General features: G+C 38.6%; 1 protein-coding gene across 4 annotated transcripts in view; it reads right to left on the minus strand.

Moving 5' to 3' along the window:
* zbtb20 (zinc finger and BTB domain containing 20) overlaps positions 1-15,572 on the minus strand; it is a 310,534-nt gene that overhangs the window by 142,914 nt on the left and 152,048 nt on the right. For all 4 annotated transcript variants that reach the window (XM_080203895.1, XM_080203898.1, XM_080203894.1 and 1 more), the window contains one exon: positions 15,061-15,141. The gene's annotated coding sequence lies outside the window, so the exon portion shown is untranslated. The remainder of the gene's footprint in view (positions 1-15,060; positions 15,142-15,572) is intronic.

Consider the following 15,572-nt stretch of genomic DNA (forward strand, 5'->3'; position numbering starts at 1 on the left):
AGGCACAACGGATTTTAAAGTAGTCAGAGGTAAATGTTGAGACAGATATAAACAGTAAGCACGTGTATTTTCCAGATACCTCTTTTAAAACATGAACACATTGCTGATTTCAAATTTAATTAATTAGGGCCAACTGGATATGTAAAATAAAGTAAATGTCATGTGTTTCTTCATCTTGTATTTGTTTGGGATATACTAGTAATTTGATTTAGGAAATAATGGGCTGGTTTAAATTAGTTAACAGTGCAAAAAAATACTGTTCTGTCCCTTGGTAGTTCAGGATCACAGCTGTGAATTGATCAAAATTTTGCGCTGTGTGTGCAGATACCACACACACACGGACAACAGCTTAATTAAGAACACTTATTTCCGTTAAACAAAAGCAATCACATCATAAAGTACAGAAACCATACTTTCCAAATAAAGCAAAAATACTACTTTTCACCTCTCTGATAATGTGTTAGAATTCTCACAGAACAGAGCCTAGTCTGAGACTGACTAGTTGTACAGTCTGTTAACATCAACCTCTTCCTATCAGGAATAACTCAAATCTACATATTACAAAAAAAATGAATATATTATGCCATTTCTACTGCACTTGCCTTCAATCTCATGCCTGCAGTGCCTCTTTAGCCTACAGGTGAGATCAAATGGTAGTGTCATTATATGAAAAAACATGTCTAGCAGCTCAGTACCATGAGGTAATATGTTGATCCACACAAATCAAGAAGCACTGAGGTTATAGCAGTGACCTGTGCTATGTTCACTGAGCTTTGTTAGGATAGCAACTGTGACGCTATATTTAGTCATTGCTTCCCTAGTATAGAAAAATGAAAAAGTCAGCCAAGATTACCTCTTGATTGCTACCCAATGAACAATGCTGTACATGCTAAAGAGTGAATGTTGGAAAGAAAGGGAAGACTGAAGGAAGTAATAGGTTTCAAAAACTTTGAGCCTGGAAATGAATTGGTTGAGCATGAGACTTTTACAAGTTCTAAGTTTAATGCAGGAAGAGTACAAGGATAAAGATGCAGAATGATTTCAGTGTACCTTGGAAGAAAATGTTTAAAAAAAAGTAGCCACAGAGAATTTGGAATCTGGAGATGAGATAGGAAATATTTATATTTCTCAAACAATGACTCTGGTTTATATCTTGCTTTTAGTTTAGAAAAAATTCCTAAAATGCTTCATGGAGCCATAATTTTAAAAAGGTGCAAGCATTTTTTCATGTCCTCTCTAGGTGTGCAAAAGAGAATGTAACCGTATCACAGATACTACATAGAAAATTAGTTTTCAGAGGTAACTAAAAGATCAATTTAAAATTGTGGCTGGAATGGATCACATGGTTTTGTATGACTGGGAGTAGACATCTCCAATCCTTGGGCACCTCACCTGTGACCATCGATGATTCAAATATCTCGGCTAAGTGACTCGCAATTTCCTCCCTAGCCTCCAATTGCAACAGGGTCTTGATCAATTGGGCCAGTGGGCTGATGAATGGCAGATGGAGTTTAATTTAGACAAACGCGAGGTGACGCATTTTGGTAGATTGAACCAGGAAAGATTTACTCAGTTAATGGTAGGGCGTTGGGGAGAGTTACAAAACAAAGAGGTCTAGCTCCCTGAAAGTGGAGTCACAGATGGACAGAATTGTGAAGAAGTCATTCGGCATAATTGACTCCATTGGTCAGAACACTGAATATAGGAGTGGGAATGTCTTGTTGAAATTGTACAAGACACTGGTAAGGTCACACTTGGAATACTGTGTGCAATTCTGGTCATCCTATCCTAGAAAGGATATTATTAAACTAGAAAGAGTGCAGAAAAGTTTTACTAGGATGCTACTGGGACTTGATGGTTTGAGTTATAAGGAGAGGTTGGATAGACTGGGACTTTTTTCTCTAGAGCGTAGGAGGCTGAGAGGTGATCTTATGGAGGTCTGTAAAATAATGAGGGGCACACATCAGCTAGATAGTCAATATCTTTTCCCAAAGGTAGGGGAGTCTAAAAGTAGAGGGCATAGGTTTAAGGTAAGAGGAGAGAGATTCAAGTGTGTCCACAGAGGTAATATTTTCTACACAGAAGGTGGAGAGTGTCTGGAACAAGCTGCCAGAGGTAGTAGTAGAGGCAGGTACCATTTTGTCTTTTAAAAAGCACTTAGACAGTTACATGGGTACAATGGGTATAGAGGCTTATGGGCCAAATGCAGGCAATTGAGATTGCCTGCATTGAGAAAGCTCAGGGGCTTTAAAACAAAAGGGCGCATGGACAAGTTGGGTCGAAGGGCCTGTTTCTATGCTGTAAACCTCTGATTCTATATTGATAGATTTTAATTCTGTACCTCATTCCAATCACATCGATCAACTATTTGGTTGCTTCCAGTAGAACACAGCAGTGATGATGATGAAAATTCAGTGCCCTGCGGCTACCTGCCAACATCAGAAGGATGTTGCCAGCAATAAGGCAGGTTTAGGGATGGGGGAAGATTATTTCCTGGGTGTTGTAGCTGGGTTTGGAAGCTTGGGGCAGCTGAGATTTGGTTTACCTCTTGGTAACTTGGAAGAGCATGCCAATTCTCCTGATCTCTGTTAAAGGAAGGAAATTAACTTTCCTTGCAAAAATGCTGATCAAATGTGAGTCAATGTTCTAACCTGCTCAAGTTTCTGAGTCAGACACAGATACAAATATTGACAACCAGTACTTCAATCAAAAACACTCTTTTCCTCTAAATGAAAGAACCAACCATAACATTTGGTACAGGAATGAAGAACCAAGGTAAAATTCTATCAGGGACCTATGTATGCAACGGCTGTAGATTTGCCTTTATTAATGAAGTTCCTGCCAAAGTCCAGCAAGAGCCACAACCACCACAAAAGCCACATTAAAATTAGAATGACAGGTACACAGTGAGAAATGGAGCCACTCTATTTTAACTGCATTTCTGCTTCTTAATGAAGATCAAGGAGAGTGGAAATCACCCTTTAAGTGCCTGCAATGAAACAGGAAACCAAGCCCCTTAGAGACAGCTTAAGCAATGAAGAAAATTAAAGAGTTTCAATTTAGGTCACAGAAGATCGCGAGGTTAAGATGTTGATTGATGAAAATGATTTAAGAATTGAGCCAAAGTTAAAAGAGGAAGTAGCAGGAAACATGAAGAAAATTCCTTCAAGAAAATGAATTAGATTATTTCCCAGTTGGAAGTACCAAAGAGATCAAAATGGTGCAGTTCAGCCACTGCACTGCAATAGGATTGGAGGCTGTTCACAAAGGTGAAATAATCTGAAGGAAGAAGCTAAATGTAGAACATAAACAATCAAAAAACTGTAGAAAGGATACAATGTGCTGCTAAAGATGTCACTGACCTGAATGAATAAAGAGAACCCTTGAGTTAACGGATAAAAGTCAAGAGCATAAGTCATCAGATGCAGCACAATTTCAAAGAGACTATATAGCCGTGACTATGAATATGACTTTGTCGAAATGTAGAACATAAATGCCAAAGGATTTGGAAACAGCCAGCATTGTAATAGGGAATTTAGCAAAGTATTCAAGAGCAAAGATCACCACCATTAAAAATATGCTTAAAACAATTTGGTGATTGTAAATGAAATCAGAATTTTAATGATGAGCGATAGTTTGAGTCAACAACGGTTCACAAATTTTAAAAGTAAAATACTCATCTAAGGAGAAGAAGACAGTTAGAAAGGCAAAATAATTGCTCATATGTACCCTTTAGCCAAGGCGGGCAATATTCCGAAGAAAAAGATGAAATGGCACTAAGAAAGATCAAGATGGCATTTGCTGGGGAAGTGTGAAGCCAAATATATGAGATTGATAAAAAGGATCACTATCCTGAACAGGAAATGAGCAGTCCAAATTCTTTGGAATAAAACTTAATGCTGCTCAAAAATACGAAGCAACATATAACTATGATGCAAAGATCTTTACCAAGAGCATTGCAGATTTGAGGCAGAGAAGAAATTCTTTTTAGGACAAGTCGGTACTGCAGTGTTCCCACAACCTCTCAATGTAATAATCATTATCTTGGCATCATTTCGAAAGATTTCAAATTTTATTCTCTAGCTAATTTTTCTGAGAATTACCAAAATCAACAAAACTGCATTTTGCATTCCATGCAATGTAACTGTCCCACAAATTCTTTAAACGGCAACTATTTTAAATGATTACCTATAAGAATATCAATCAAGTTCCCTTGTGATTGTGGCCAAGAATCATTTGTTAATTGGGGCAGTGAAGAGAAAAATGGGAGCAAGAGCCGCTACTCTTCCTCACTGATGACATTGGATTTCCCTGATGGATGGTACCAAAGTAGAGCAGCTGCATCTCGGAGGGAAATCACAGTCTGATATCACAGGAAAACAGATAAGCAATTGGCTATTGAATATTTTGTAAATATCTTCAAAATTGCAAGGTTTTATTGGTTGTGGTAAGATTTACAAGCAATAATAAAGGTTACTGGGAGAGCAGTGTTTATTAATGATAAATTAATTAAGAATTAACTAATTGACACATGTTAAAGATGACAGGACAGCTGATGATTCGTGACTGCAGAATGTGGGAACTCTTGGATGCCAGTGCGATCCAAGGCAAACACATCTGTCGAGATTTGAGGGGCTTGGCCTCGCAGTCATTGAGCTGGAGACTGAGCTGTAGACATTGCGATGCATCAGGAAGGAGAAAAATCACATGGACACTTTGTAGCAGGAGGCAGGCACACCTTTAGGATAGAGTTTTCTGATTTGGTCAGTGGTCAGGGAAAAGAAGGTGCGACTGCAAGTGAGGTAGAAGTGAGGTAGAAGTCTCAACCTTTAATAGGAATATAGTGGTAGTTGGGCTTAGTACAGTCAGGGGAAAGCATGATTCTTCGCACCCGAGAGCTGAACTGCAAATGGCTGTGTTGCCTGCTCTGTGCCTGATTCTGGACATCTGCTTTGGGCTGGAAAGGAACTTGCAGTGGGAGGAGGAGGATTCAGTGTCCGTGATCCACATAGGTGCCAATGATACAAGTAGAAATAAGACGTTTTCCTGAGGGAGCATGAACAGCTAGGTGATAAATTAAAAAACTAAACCGCAAGAGCAATAATCTCAGATCACTATCTGACCCAAAGCAAATTGAAGCATGGTAAATAAGATTGTGCCTCAAAGATTGGAATGGGTGAAGTAGGTTCTGATTCATGGGGCATGAGCACCAGCACTGGGGAAAGTGGGAGTTGAACTTCTAGGATAGTCTTCACCTGGAACCTGTTGGGATGAATGTTTTGTTGAGCTATATAGCTAGGGCGGTAGAGGGGGCCTATAAATTAAATAATGGGGGCATGGAACCAAGTTTGGGAAGATGTGATGAATTAAAGAGCAAAACATCAACCTCAAGGCAAAAAAGCAAGGTACAAAAAAGGGGAATGATGATCAGACTACAGTAGGAATGGACAGTGAGTACAAACCTAAGAGTGCACCAGCAGATAAGGCTTGAGGTTATAAAAAAAGACAGGACTCAAGGCTTTGTACCTGAAACCATGCAACATTCATGACAAAACAGATGAATTGACAGCACAAATCCAATCTGGCAATCATTCCAGGGACATAACTGGGATCTGAAAATTGAAAGGTACATGACATTTAAGGAGGTCTGGAAGCTGGGAACAGGAAGAGGAATGCATTGGTTAATCTCAAATTAAATTGGTACAATAGAGAGAGAAGACACTACTTCTGAAGATAAGGATATAGAATCATTTCAGGTAGTGACGAGGAATAGTGAAGGTAAGAAGTCAAAATTCTAAAAGTCCAAAATTCCCTCGATTAAAGAAAGGTCTCATCGGATTGGAAAATAATAATTGTGACACCTATATTCAAGAAAGGAGGGAAAGAAAGCAAGAAACGACAGGCAAGTTAGTTTAAATATGTGTTGTAGGGAAATTGTCGGAATCCTTCATTAAGGACATTATAGAAGGGCACTTAGAAAATCTCAATGCAATCAGGCAGAATCAACATGGTTTTGTGAAAAATAAATCATTTCTGCCTACTTTATTGAGGTTATTGAAAAAATAACAAGCAATGTGGATAAAGAAAAACCTATGGATATAGTGTGCTTAGATTTCCAGAGGGCATTGACAAGGTGCCACATGAAAGATCACTATGCAAAATAACAGCTCATGATGTAGGGGGTAACATATAAACATAGAGGGCTGGTTAGCTAACTGGTAAGCAGGTTGGCAAGACGTGATGAGTGGAATGCCACAAGGATCAGTGCTAGCGCTTCAACTATTTAAATTTATATCAATGACTTGGATGAAGAGAGGGTCTATGTGTTGCTAAATTTTCTCTCAACATAAAGACAAATAGGAAAGCAAATTTTGAAGAGGACATATGGAGTTTGCAAAGAGACACAGATAGGTTGAAGGAGTGGGAAAATGTGAACTTGTCCACTTTGGTAGGAAGAGTAAGAAAACAGCAAACTATTTAAATAGAGAGACACCGCAGAGCTGTTGAGGTACAGAGGATGTGTGTGTCCTGGTACATGAATCAGGAAATGTTAGTACATAGGTACAGCAAGTCATTAGTAAGGCAAATGGAATGGTGGTGTTTATTCCAAAGGGAATGGAATATAAAAGTAGGGCTGTTTTGCTACGATTGTACAGAGTATTGGTGAGACCATGTAACCACATCTACAGTACTGTACGTAGTTTTGGTCTCTTTATTCAAAAAGAATAAATATATTAGCAGTTTAAAAATTCACTTGACAGGAATCTGACAGGGAGATTATCTTGTGAGGAAAGATTGGACAGACTGGGCCTGTATGCATTGGAATTTAGAGGATTGAGAGGCAATCTTATTGAATCATACAAGACCCTGAGGGGATTTGTCAGGATGAAAGATGTTTTCCTTTGTGGGAGAGATTAGAACTAGTGGACACAGTTTAAAAATAAAGGGGTCTCCCATTTAATATATGAGTTAGATTATTTTTCTTCTCTCAGAGAGTTGTGAATGTTTGGAACTCTCTTCCCCAGACAGCAGTAGAGGCAGAAACCAAAAGAGAAAATACCGGAAAATCTCAGCAGGTCTGGCAGCTTATGCAAGGAGAGAAAAGAGCTGATGTTTTGAGTCCAGATGAACTTCTGTCAAAGCAGTGAAGGCAGTGTGAATTAATACCTTTAAGGCAGAGGTAGACAGATTTTTGACCAAAAAGGAAGTCAATAGTTACCGGGTAGACAGAAGGTGAAGTTGAGGCCGCAATTGGATCAGCCGTGATCTTATTGAGTGGAGGGGTGGGCGCGATGGGCCAAATGGCCTCATGGCATATTTGTGCCTAATTCATATGGTTGTTCATATGAAATTCCCAATGAAGGGCACCCGAATCTTGGCCTAGGGCTTGCACTGAAATCCCTAAAGATTGAAGGAAACTCTGAAAATTATTGCAGATGAGGTTTGCCTACTTATTGAACAGACTCCCTGCCGCCCAGGGAGTCATTGAGCTGTGAGCCTTCTAACTACAGCTTCACACAGTAGGGCCATCAGATCCCAATGCTAGCAGCCAGGAACATTTCTGCCCCAATACCAAGACAAGGACTTGCCAAGAGGCGATCTGCCTTGGGAAAGATCCGTGATTTGGGGGAAGAATATTTCAGAAATCTCTCCTCACAGATGTACTTGAGTTAAGTTCCCAGCAGGGGGCTTGGGGAAAATAATCTGCAGTTTAGAACAATTCAGAAAATAGTTCCCTTAAGTTACATTAAAACAGACAGAAAAAGGGAAAAAAAATTCAGCGAACATAGTGCCACTTATCCATTAATGGCTTTACAGGTTGAAGTTATAAAATCTAAATGCCATATTATTTTCACTTCAGCTATAATTGTAAGGATAGTATCATTCAATTCAGCAATAACATACCAATTATTATTATTTCTGAAAATCTATTTACAGCATGGCCAAAAAATGCCTTCTTCATTTTTGCTTTTGGAGTGCACACACATTCTCACATATTATGCAAATAGTAACATTCCAATGAACCAACAAACGAGGAACATTTTAATCCATTAATACAAAACTGTATTAACTAGCATTTTTGTATACCGTAGAAATGTGTGTGAAAGAGCATTTAATCTATAAGAGAAAGCATTTAGCTGGTACAGTACATGCTAGTTAATAGACACCCAGTTAATGGGAACATTTAGTTAAAGAGAATATTTGCTCAACTAGAATTTAACTCCTACTATGCTGTCTATTACATACAATGCAATGTATTACTGACAATTCAATTTAGAGATTTATTCTGTTGTAGTGCTCCAACTGGACTCAGTAACTTCATTACAAATACATGAATCCACGTAGTTATGGGCTTCCAATGCCCAAACAGCCAACTGAAGTTTTTTTTTAACCTATCAAGAGCAGGTATTTTCAAAATGGAGGTCGGTTAGCTCAGTTGGCTGGACAGCTGGTTTGTGATGCAGGGCAATGCCGACAGTGTGGGTTCAATTCTTGTAGTGGCTTAAGTTCTTCATGAAGGCCTGCCTTCTAAACCTTTCTAAGGTGTGATGATCCTCAAGTGAAATCACCACAAACCTGTGGTCATCTGGGACTATGGCGACTTTAGTGACTATGGTGAACTTTTAATATTCAAGGTGCTCCCACCAAAGTAACTGGTGAATGTCAGGAAATACAGGGAGTTAAATAAGTGTAGCATTTTGATTAACAGAGAGGAAAAATAGATTTAGCTTCAAAGAACAAGGAAGAATTGGTGGAGCTAAGGGAAGACAGAGAGAGCATATAGATTTAAGGTTTATTTTTGTGCTAAGATCATATGAGGCATTTAACATGACTGTACCAGGATAACAGTAGGCCCAAATAGCCTGTACATATACACTCATGTGCACAACTGAAATTGACCAAAATATTACATGGGGAAAACATGTTAACTGTATAAAATGGAGAATAAACTATTATAACAATAATATTCTTGATCAGTATCTTAATATACATTGCATCCATTACCAGATTAGTAGACAACTAACATAATCAAATGGAATAGCTAAACTTTCATTTGCATATAGATAATCAAGTACTGTTGCCCTACACAATACACATTGCTGGGGTTTCCATAAATAAATGAAGGTTAACTGTTACTAACATGTAGAATTTGCATAATTTCCTAATAATGCACAATAGACTCCATAATAAATAGGCCAAACTTAATGCTAACATTGAAGAAAACTGCTGTGAAATAGGTTTCTATTAGGTTTATATAGGTGAAAGAAGTGTTGTAACTCAGGAGGACCAGTACACAACACATATTAATTTTTGTGGAACAGTTGCTTCAACAATTCTTACTAAGTTGAGCCAAACACATTGCTTAAATTAAAACTAACCACCCTGACAGCCAAAGTGAAGTAAACAAGTGTGAAAAAGAAAGTCTGGCATGTTGATCAGCAGCAGTAAAGATGTCGCTATGGTGGTATCTGCTGAAGTATAAGGACGGGAGGAAAACTGAGTGTAATAGTTGATTTATTATTAAAAGTTTACAAATTATACAAGGCCATTGGGAAAGTAAGTACTGTAAAGCAAGGATTAAAAGTTGATACAGTATATAACTCATCCAATCTCCCCGGCCCAAAAATCATGTTATTGCATATACTCAGCATACAAATCGCCTCCCCCTTTTTTATCCACAACATTCTATATTTGCATTAGCAGTCAGCCTCTATTTTTCACTCTACAAATGCATGTTTTATTTACTGGTGCCTTATAACTACGTTGAAGGGGTCAAGCTATGTTGCAAAGGTATGTGGGAGTTTAAGACATGCCCATTCTTTGCATGGTGCAAATGATATTTCAAAATGGCAACCACTCACATCCTCTGTTAACTTTTATACTTAGCATACTTGGAAAATCGACCCAAAAAATATAGGCAACTTATATGTCTATATTACACTAGTATTTTAGGTGGAATTGCTGGGACAATGAAATATACAACTAAAAAGATTGCCATTTGTACAATCAAACCACTGTAAAAGTTTGAGGGATTTCAAGTGCAAATCTACACTTCACAATTGTTTGTGCTTGTTTAAATAACGTTGTGCTGGAAGTTAGCCTCACCCACAAAACTACCAATGCCTTCAGATTACCATGTCAAATTTCCATTCATTGCACCCATTTACAGACCAAGGTTTGTAAATTTTTAGGCACAAGGACAATGGATTTAATTTTATGATTAACTCTGAGGCAACAATACTCACCGTTGACTTTGAGGAAATTTGCCCACAAAGATCAAGCCATCTGTTTGACATAGATTTTCCCTTTCCTGACAGCAGTTTAAATTTGCCACCAAGTCAAAAAGATACAGCAGCACTGATGTCAGCAAGCAGGCAATTAGGTTAAAGTATTTTCACAAATAGAAAACTAGGAAGTTAAAAGCTCAATTACACTTTACCTTGAGTTTAAATATTCAGATAGTTAAATAAATAAATTATATTGGATAAAAAGACACATTAGCAAAAAAAAGCAATATATGGATTTTATCATATTGGAGAAATCTGGCATGAAGATAGCTTTTCAGCGTTTATGAGAATGTTTAACCATAATTATGAATTTAGTGCATTAAAAGCTTAGATACACTTTATTCACATCATTGTAATTTTCAAGGACCTTTACAGTGAGTCCAGCAGCATAGAGGTAAAGACCATAGAATAGTTGTAGCACAGAAAGAGGCCTTTCAGCCCATCATGTTCATCCTAGCTCTCTGCAAGAGCAACTCATCTCAACCTATTTCCCCATGCTTTTTCGCCATAGCCCTACAATTATTTTCTCTTCAGATAACTGTCCAATTCTCTCTCAGAAACAACATCCCACCATCTTCTCAGGCAGTATATTCCCGACCCTAACCACTTGCTACATAAAAACATTTTAACCTCTCATCTCCATTGCTTCTTTTGCTAATTGATGCCCTCCAGTTCCCAATCCTTCTTCCAATTGGAACAGTTTCTCTCAACTGAGTCCAGCCCCTCACGGTTTTGAGCACCTTTATCAAATATCCTTTTCTCCAAGGAGAACAGCTCCAGTTTCCCGAATTTATCTACATAACTCACTCCAGGAACCATTCTCGTGAATCTTTTCTATACTGTCCAATGCTTTTACATCCTTCCTAAGGTGCAGTGCCCAGAATTGGACATGATACTCCAGTTGAGGCCAGGTATTTTATTAGATGTAGGCCAAGTATTTTATTACTTGTAAAACTTTACAAGTACAATATAGTGGTATCATAGTATTATACTAGTATTTTATATTTTCATAAATTTCCTGCTTTTATACTCTATGCCCTTATATATAAAGCTCAGGATCCCATGTGCTTCATCAACTTCTTCTGCCACCTTCAACGATTTGTACACATACAATCATCCTCCCACCTGTCCCGGCTCCTCTGCTCTTTCACCTCCTGTAGAATTCTACCCTTTATTTTATATTGCCTCTCCTAACGTTTCCTATTTTGTGATTTCACTGGAGAATTTGGTGGAATGGGGTGTGGAAGTTGGGAGACCTCATTAACGCATCTGCCAGAGGAGCACAGAATGATTCACAGCAACGTCTACGTTTCCGTTCGCATGCGCTAATTCTCAAAATAGCTTTCAGCTTTAGTTGAGTAATCATGGTAAACACTGACAGTTCCACCACTATTACCATTGCAAGACTAATGTTCTAAATAAAAACTTTGAAATGCTTTACTATTTACTGATGTAGCTTGTAAATAGTTTTTGAAGTCATCTTCAATTATTTAAAATTGGATTACTCACAGGTAGTATACTAGACACTGATTAAAATTGCTTATTTGTTATAATGAATCCGTTTGCAGCTGTGTTAATAAATCTACAGTGCGGAGAAGGAAAGGGAAGGAAAAGCAGGTGGAGCAATGGTAAATAATGGAGAAAGAAGTGCGGAGATGATGAGGAAGGGGGATAAGAGGAGATCAAGAGTAATGTAAATGACCAGAAAAACCCAAGATCCTCAACTATTTCAAGACCCAAAGAAATTCAGGACCCAATTTGTAATTTTGGTTGGGAAATTTGAATTGGGGACAGTGATGTCTTTCCTCTCACTTCCTCCCCGTCCCCAAGCGGCTCTATACCATCTTATATGTTCTCCATACTTCTCTCTCTGCTCTCCACCATTTCCCTACCTACCTCTCTCCTTCCTTTTCTTTTCTATCCCCTTGCTCTCTACCCTCTCAACAACTTGTATTTACATAACATGTTTAATAGTTTGAGATTTCATTGGAGTGCAATAAAACAAAAATATGCACAAAGATGGCACAGTTATCATGAACAAAAGGGTCGAAGTTGGGAGTGTGGAGGATGCAATGACAGCATTCAAAAATAGAAGGGAGCCCATCATATTATTCCTCTCCTGTCTCCCCTTCCCACATCTCCCATCTTCTCCTCCTCCTCTTCCCAGATCTCCCATCCTCTCCTCCCTCCACTTCTCTCTTCTTTCCCCCCAGCCAATTTTTCCCACTTCTCTCACTTGCTCTCTTCACCTCTTGCTTCTCCCCTGTAAGATGTTTTAGATGTTTTTTGTCTTTACTGTTTATCTACAATGTGACAAGGGGCTATATAGTTTGCGATAAAAAATAAAATTTCTGATTTGAGTATTGTGAGCAAAATTTTATATATAAAAGCTTTAAATTATCCTCTAACACAACTACAAACAGACTTAGTAACAATAAGGGATCTTAAGTGGCATGACACATGGGAAATCAAAGCATATTTTATTTTATACATATTTTAACAGGACTACTGATTTATGATGATTGAATAAGTCAAATCACGTTTTTATTACTCGTAATTCTGGAAGTGATGTGGCATTTTTAGCTTCAGAATTATATTTTATGCATATCTTCAGGAAAATTATTACATGGTTATGTACTCCATTTTATCTTTCAACTAAAACTTTTCCTTTCTTAAACAATAGCCCCAAGACACAAAAGGAGACATCAGAGGTTACCAGTAGATCCATAGGAGTACTGGGAGCATATTTTGAGGATGTTGACAGGGTAGTCTTGGGATTTAGAGACACCAGTGAACTAAGCGATAGTATGTTTGAAGGCATAGTGGAAATATTGGATAGCTGGGTACTTTGGCCCTAGTGGTCTAGGGCACTGGCAGAGGGCTGCTATAATTAAATCATTTTGGGAGGGTGGCCTTGGGTCATGGAAGCACTAGACTGAAGGTGGCAAGGCAATGAGGCATTTGTGAACAGAACTAGTGGCTAGGGGGAAGTTATGGAAGTGTCTTAGGGCTGGAGGGAAATGGTGAAAGAAGCATGTGAGATGGTGGCAGAGTTGAGAGGGTGGCAGTAAGGTCTGTAAGTGCTGTAGTCGGTCATCAAGTCCATGGAGGACTGAGAGGTCTGGCAGTACCAGAAGCAGACTCCAGCTCGACTAGTCAGCTGCAGCTACGGTCAGAATGTAGCAAGAGCAAGAAATTTGAGATGGGAATGAAGACACATTTTCATAGGCTGTTGAGAACTAGGCAACTTGAAAGTGGAGATGTTAGGAGCATTAGAACGCTAATGGGTCATGTTGAAAATCAGAGAGGTACACATAAAAAGTATTGATAAAAATCAAGTAAGTTTAAGGTTAAGGGAAAGAACTGGCAGAAGGCAGAAACTAAGTGCTATAAAGGAGCTGGTGGAAAAGAATTCCCTTTGTTTAAAATACAATGAGTTGATCTGGAATGCTCTGTTTGAAAGGGTGGAGAAAGCAGATTCAAAAGTAACTTTTGAAAAGAGGAATCAGTTGTGAACTTGAGAAATAAAATTTAGACAATGTGGTAAAGACAGGCCAATGGGACTAACCGGTTAACTCTTTCAAAAAGTAGCATGATTCTATGAAAAACTGCTTGCTATGCACTAGCTGGTCTCACTCGAGGGCGGGAAAGTGGAACTGAGCCACGACAGATCAGCCATGATCTTATTGAATGGCGGGGCAGGCTCGAAGGGCCAGATGGCCTACTCCTGCTCCTATTTCTTATGTTCTTATGTTCTTATGTACTTCCCCTACTCAGTTTCTTTCTCCTACTTTTCTCACTGCGTTCCCCACCAAACCTGTTCATTCTGTCAGGCTACATACACTACAATTGTTTCTCTGTGAAGAAATGCAGCTACAAATACAGTTACAAGAGAATCCATCTGTCAGCCAGGAGTTATAAGATTATCAAGAGTGATTCTCCAATGAAGTAGGGAATAATATTAAAAGCAAAGTTAATCTGTTGGACACAAGGTTTAAAAGTTTATAAACACAGTGGACCATAATTGTGCACTCAAGGGCAGCAACAACCTGTGGAATGTCCTCCAACTCAAACCAGTTCAGAAAAAAAAAATCAAGAACTGGCCAAATGAGATACTGCAGCACTGTGCCTGGAACTAAATACCGGGACCATTCTTATGGTAAGTCACAAGGGCAAGAGGGAAGGAGATTCCCTGCAGAGTAGGGAGATGGGATAATCGTGGCATCGGGTGATAGGCCACTGGGGTGGAATGGAGTGGAGCACCATGGCCCTGGAGGGGAGAGCACTCAACACCAGAAGGAGCATAGCAATTAAGTCTGGGTGGGAAAAGGGCCTTATTTGGTGGAAGAGTAGGTTTCCACCTTGAGGCCTGCCCACAGGTTGGGTGGGCTTCTGAGGAAATCCTGTCCATTGAATTTTACATTGCTACCCTGCCTCAGCACTTGCCTTGGGGAGTGTATAAAATTATGCTGACAGACAACCTTTGTGTGTCCAAATCAGAATGATTTTGTCTTTGAGGCTCTCCAGAACATTCAGCCCATTGCCCAACCCTTTTCTGTCAATCCTAGCAATTATTTTCATATTTTATCAAATGTTTACTTTATATATTTCCCCTGCCAAAAACTGATGGCAAATTACGATCAAACATGCGGGTCTGTTCTGAGATTTAACTGTCAACATAATTTCTTGTCAAATAAATATGCAATACAACACGACTGGTTTACTTGCAACTAATTGACCATGACTTTTTATTTACAATAAAGATACTTACTGTATGTAGAGTATTTTCCAGCAATGCTATATTCTCTTCAACTCTATTCCACTGTAAATTCACTTCAAGACTTCACATAATCTGCAAGAGAATTATGAACAATTTAAAAATGTTTATCTGCCCCCATTTTAACCTATATGATTGTGTTGTGCACGTTACATATGGTTTTATTTTATTTACCTACATTTAATGTTTAGTTGCAGTGATTTAAATACAGACTTTTTTAATTGTCACTAGGTCAAAATACTGGAACTTGCTACCTAACAGCAGTGGGGGAACATCTTGATCAAACTGACTTCAGTGATTCAAGAAGACCCACCACACAACCTTCTCAAGGACAAGCAGTAATAGGCAATAAATGCCAGCTTTGCTAGCAACACCCACATCCTGCAAATGAATAAAAAATAAGCTGATCATTATCCTGAAGCTCCCGAGCTAACTTTACAATTGAATTGATCAGGGTTGTCATTTGCTACAATATACTTACTATTTTAACGCATATAACTTGACAG

Source organism: Carcharhinus amblyrhynchos, chromosome 15, assembly GCF_965287045.1.
Source record: "Carcharhinus amblyrhynchos chromosome 15, sCarAmb.v2.hapA, whole genome shotgun sequence".
Classification (NCBI taxonomy): Eukaryota; Metazoa; Chordata; class Chondrichthyes; order Carcharhiniformes; family Carcharhinidae; genus Carcharhinus; species Carcharhinus amblyrhynchos.